The sequence below is a fragment of the Lycorma delicatula genome, chromosome 3 (assembly GCF_047948215.1).
Source record: "Lycorma delicatula isolate Av1 chromosome 3, ASM4794821v1, whole genome shotgun sequence".
Classification (NCBI taxonomy): domain Eukaryota; kingdom Metazoa; phylum Arthropoda; class Insecta; order Hemiptera; family Fulgoridae; genus Lycorma; species Lycorma delicatula.
Window position 1 is genome coordinate 213,909,257 of NC_134457.1, and position 5,950 is coordinate 213,915,206.

General features: G+C 30.7%; 1 long non-coding RNA gene across 1 annotated transcript; it reads right to left on the minus strand.

Moving 5' to 3' along the window:
- Positions 1–2,563: 2,563 nt before the first annotated feature.
- Positions 2,564–3,860, minus strand: LOC142321088 (uncharacterized). The gene is made up of 2 exons (XR_012755575.1): positions 3,725–3,860; positions 2,564–2,645 (listed from the first exon to the last, which is right to left on the minus strand). It is a non-coding gene; the product is annotated as an uncharacterized LOC142321088 (long non-coding RNA).
- Positions 3,861–5,950: the final 2,090 nt, after the last annotated feature.

Sequence of the window (5,950 nt, forward strand, 5' to 3'; positions counted from 1 at the left end):
AGTGTTACCGCTACTAGCAATTGTGTTCACTGTATTTCATAATATCAGAATGCATGAAGTACAGTCTTTATTAAATTTTTCCATAAAAATTGGAGATTTTTGTTCAGAAACCATGGCTAATATACATAAAATTTATGCCAATGGATTTATGAGTAATACACAAATTAAAGAGCAATTTAGGAGGTTTAAAAGTTATTGAACTTTAGTTAAATAAAATTAACCCATGTTTTGGAAGCCTGCAAAAACAAACAAAAAATCCTGAAAATGTGGAAGAGTTGAAATTTTAATTAATGAAAATAATTGTTCAGTAGTGTTTAAGAGAGACTGAATTCCAAAAACTAATCTCAGAAATTGTGAACCATGAAATAAGGACAAACCACGTGGCTGTAAAATTTGTTCCATTGTTACTGACAGAAGTTCAGAAGAATTATCAAACGAAGTCACTCAAGACAATTTGGAAGCAGTAGAAACAAGCCAGAAATGTTCAAAAAGGTCATTACTGGGCATGAGTCATAGGTTTACAGTTTGATCTTGAGTCGAAAATCCAATCTTTGTAAAAGAAGAGCCATAAGCCAAAAATGCACAAAAAGCAACAATTACTTTTTATTTTGACAAGGAAGGGAGAAAAGGTCAGCTTCTGAACAAAAAGTAACACTTTCAATTTCTGAAGTGATTCCTTGACACAGTGAGAAAGAAAGAGCCTGATTTGTGGAAAAGTGGCACAAATCACAAAAGTTGCTTCATCACAACAATGCATCTGCATATTTATTGCAACTTATTCAGCAATTTCTAATGAAACACAGAATTTTTGCAACATCATCAGCTCCAATACAGTCTTTATCTCCTTGTGATTACAACAAACTTAGAGAAAGATTCTCTAAAAGAAACAAGATTTGATGACCTAGAGGAATTTAACAAGAGTTCAATGAAGTAACTGTTAGCTATTCAGAAAGAATACAAGGAGTGCTTTCAAAAGTGGGAACATCACTGCAATAGGTTGTGGCTTCCAAAGGGGAGTACTTTGAAGAAAAAGAGAGATATTTTGAGAGAGTACGTTGATCAAACATATTCAAAATCACTATTGACCATACTTAACTCTTACACCAACTACAGCATAAGATCAGATACTTTTCAGATAGATCTCGTATATAAAAACTACTGGGCTACATTGACCTTGATGATCTGTTACTTCACTTTATCCATCTAAATTCCATCTCAACTTGAGTAAAATATTTCTGAGACTAGACTTTCCTAAAAAAGAATTTACCACAATCTAATATTGAAAGTAATTTCCTCATTATAGAACATACTTTCTTTAATAAAAATTATTATAGGATTAATGAATGAGTAGTGATCTGTCAAACCAAATACATCAGTTGGAGTATTAAGATTCTTTATTTAAGAGTGCTCAAAGATAAACATTTTGTACTTCCTTCAATTTTTTCTTCCCCCATACTAAAGGTAAAGACTAAAGATGGAAGACAGCTACAATAGTCTTCATTATACTTTTAAAATGTATATGCCCTGTTACTAACTGTCCAGCAAATACTATATTATGAAACTGAACATAAAAAAAACACAAAAATCATTAAAATTGATAATGATTAATAATCGTTAAAAAATAAGTTGGTTTTTCATCACTAAATTCACAAATTTTAATGAGTTCTTTTGGCACTGTACTATACACTGTTTTTTGGCACTCTTCATTCACATAAATTCCTGTGGAACATTGATCTTCCATTGTTTTATGTGAAATTACTTGAAAATTTTGTAAAAATTTAACTGATTTTAAAATTATTATAATATTATTAGTAAAACTTATTTATTTAATAAACACTTCCAAATAGGATGAAATTTGAGACACTCTGTAAAGATGTGAACAGGTTACTGATTAATATCAGACTGACCAGTCTGTAACTGCAAAGCTAAATGATGCAAAAGCATAAATGAGTGTGAATTTTCCTGACGACTGGAAATGACTTCAAGCGCCTGTTATAAAATGAATACTGCAGTTCAATGGTTCAAACAAGTCTATTTCAACTATAGCAATAAGTATAAAAATATTAAAGTGCCAGGAAGACAAGAAACCCCCTTGGAGCACTTATTTAGTAAGTCAAAATGGTATCAGGTTAACAGGTTTTCATGATTTTTGAGAGGTTATAACTTTTTTATAAGTAGAATACACAAGAAACTTTTTTATTTGCCATAAACATGTACAAAAACATTGTAAGTTGTGCAAATTTAAGACTTTTATCGCCAGCCCCCATCAGAGCTATTTGAAGCCAAAATTTGAATTTAAAAAAAAAATTAGTTTTCAAAAATTCATAAAACTTTAGGGGTGATGTAAGTACATCACTATTAATATTATTTATGGTAAAACTACTAACAGATACCTACATATAAAAAAATAATTCAAACTGTGTATGTCATCCCTGGCTCTTGAAAAGAATTACCAAAAGTGAAATTACATCCTTCCAGGACTAATAGGTTTTCAGTTATAATTTTTTTTTAGTAACAATTTTTTCCGTAAACCCTTACAATCACAAAAATAGGTGTGCACACCTTTTCTTTCTGTGATTTTTAGCTCAAAAACATTCTGACAGAATGCTAGCAAATCCTGTTCTATAGGGTTCATGTTTTTAAATCTGTAACAGAACTGAAACTATTTAAGACAAATTGCTAACAGCAGGAAGGCTTTTATTACACATGACAAAAACAAATCACAAAAAGTTATCCCAAAATGATTTAATGAAAATATCATTTTGTAGCCTGGAGAGTTCAGGTTTAAAAAAATCTTTCACCTTAAATTTCTTAATTATATAATTATCATTAAACTAAGAAAAAAACATCTGATTCAAGTAAATAAATTTATCATAATTACAAAGCAGTCGGGTTTCAGAACTTTCAATTTGTAAAGAACTCTATATCATATTCTCATACAAGATAAGCTGTAAACTTAAAAGATAAGTTAGTCACAAAAAATGAATACTACCACAACCTTTATGGACAATAGTGAATTATAATGTGCAGTTACTGATTTTAGAATTAAATAATTTAAACAACAAATAAAAAGTAAAACAATTTATAGCATAGGTTTCTTAAGCTTACTAAAATTGCAAAGGTAATACTTCAAAATTAAATAAATTTTTAAACTCTAAACTCCGAATGATTTTGTATTAAAAAAATTAAACATTTAATAAGTACACAATTATGCATAATCAATGTTTAAATTACTTCGTTTACACTGTCCTTATGTATCTTTCAGGAAGCTATTTACAACAGTGTCACAGGCACTCTAACATTTACTATATAAAACCCATACCAATAGAGACCATACAATTCAAAACAGAAAATGTTTTTTAAGTGAACGGTACTACTGACAACACATATATTACTGTAGAATTATTATGTTGCTAATAATTAAACAGACAGTAAAAACTCAATCCTACCTGTACCTATTCAGATAATATTTCAAGTTATTTACGTTCCTAGTGAACACTCTGTGACCTTAACGCAACCTTTTCACTAGTAAATTCATTAATCATTACCACATAAATATATTTGCTGTGGATAAATAATTTAGTCATTTATTTAACAGCATGAACATTTTTAACCAGATAGTATCGAACAGAAGTATTTCAAAAACGGTTTATAACCTAACTTTGATTTGAATTGTACGCAAAAAAAGAAACAGAGATAGAGATAATTTTAACATTTTTCATACCTAATTTTTCCTTTCACTGTTTTAAAAATGACTTGCACTACAAAAAAATTAAAATTCAAACACTTTAATCAAAATAAACAATAGCTTACTCGACCATAAACAACGCACCGCCGAGTACATGGTAATTAATACCAACTGAAATTCCAAAAGGCAAAACTATCATTAACCTTTGATTAAGATCACTTTTTCATTATATAATATTTCTTTCTCTCAAAGAATTTAATTGTATTTTTTATTTTACAATTTAATTATATTTCTTTCCTAAGATTTGTTGTGATTAACGGTTTATTGTAAGAAATTATAAGTATTATACGTATAATAGTATAACAAATTATAAGTATACTTCATGAAAGAAATTGCTTTTTTGGAGAGTTAGACTAACAAATCTAACTTCAAAAGACATAAATATGACTGACTGAAATTTCTGCAAACAAAAATTCAATGACTGTTGACTTCTGGAATAGACGGAATACCTGTAGAATTACTCCGCAATGCAGGGGAGGAGGCGATTGATAGATTATACAAACTGGTGTGTAATATTTATGAAAAAGGGGAATTTCCGTCAGACTTCAAAAAAAGTGTTATAGTAATGATACCAAAGAAATCAGGGGCAGATAAATGTGAAGAATACAGAACAATTAGTTTAACTAGTCATGCATCAAAAATCTTAACTAGAATTCTATACAGAAGAATTGAGAGGAGAGTGGAGGAAGTGTTAGGAGAAGACCAATTTGGTTTCAGGAAAAGTATAGGGACAAGGGAAGCAATTTTAGGCCTCAGATTAATAGTAGAAGGAAGATTAAAGAAAAACAAACCAACATACTTGGCGTTTATAGACCTAGAAAAGGCATTCGATAACGTAGACTGGAATAAAATGTTCAGCATTTTGAAAAAATTAGGGTTCAAATACAGAGATAGAAGAACAATTGCTAACATGTACAGGAACCAAACAGCAACAGTAGCAATTGAAGAACATAAGAAAGAAGCCATAATAAGAAAGGGAGTCCGACAAGGATGTTCTCTATCTCCGTTACTTTTTAATCTTTACATGGAACTAGCAGTTAATGATGTTAAAGAACAATTTAGATTCGGAGTAACAGTACAAGGTGAAAAGATAAAGATGCTACGATTTGCTGATGATATAGTAATTCTAGCCGAGAATAAAAAGGACTTAGAAGAAACAATGAACGGCATAGATGAAGTCCTACGCAAGAACTATCGCATGAAAATAAACAAGAACAAAACAAAAGTAATGAAATGTAGTAGAAATAACAAAGATGGACCGCTGAATGTGAAAATAGGAGGAGAAAAGATTATGGAGGTAGAAGAATTTTGTTATTTGGGAAGTAGAATTACTAAAGATGGACGAAGCAGGAGCGATATAAAATGCCGCATAGCACAAGCTAAACGAGCCTTCAGTAAGAAATATAAGTTGTTTACATCAAAAATTAATTTAAATGTCAGGAAAAGATTTTTGAAAGTGTATGTTTGGAGTGTCGCTTTATATGGAAGTGAAACTTGGACAATCGGAGTATCTGAGAAGAAAAGGTTAGAAGCTTTTGAAATGTGGTGCTATAGGAGAATGTTAAAAATCAGATGGGTGGATAAAGTGACAAATGAGGAGGTATTGCGGCAAATAGATGAAGAAAGAAGCATTTGGAAAAATATAGTTAAAAGAAGAGACAGACTTATAGGCCACATACTAAGGCATCCTGGAATAGTCGCTTTAATTTTGGAAGGACAGGTAGAAGGGAAAAATTGTGTAGGCAGGCCACGTTTGGAATATGTAAAACAAATTGTTAGGGATGTAGGATGTAGAGGGTATACTGAAATGAAACGACTAGCACTAGATAGGGAATCTTGGAGAGCTGCATCAAACCAGTCAAATGACTGAAGACAAAAAAAAAAAAAAAAAAAATGGTTAATGGACACAAGTGCAAAGTTTTTTGAGTTTCGGTTTGGTGTTTTTTGAAAATACTAAATTTTGAGGAAAGTGTAGAGAACTTTTAGTGCTACAGCCCTTTTGGACAACGGTTAAGAACCGAAGGGGTGTGGGATTGTAAGTAAATACAACTACACGGATAGAGTGAGTTAAAACGTACTTTGAATAAGGTTTTTTTTTCAAGTGGTTAAGTATATACATTTAACTTATATAGAGACAAATTTTGCAAGTCAAGCGACAAGCTCTGGCTTGTTCGTGACATCATTGAAATACAAGTTAACAAG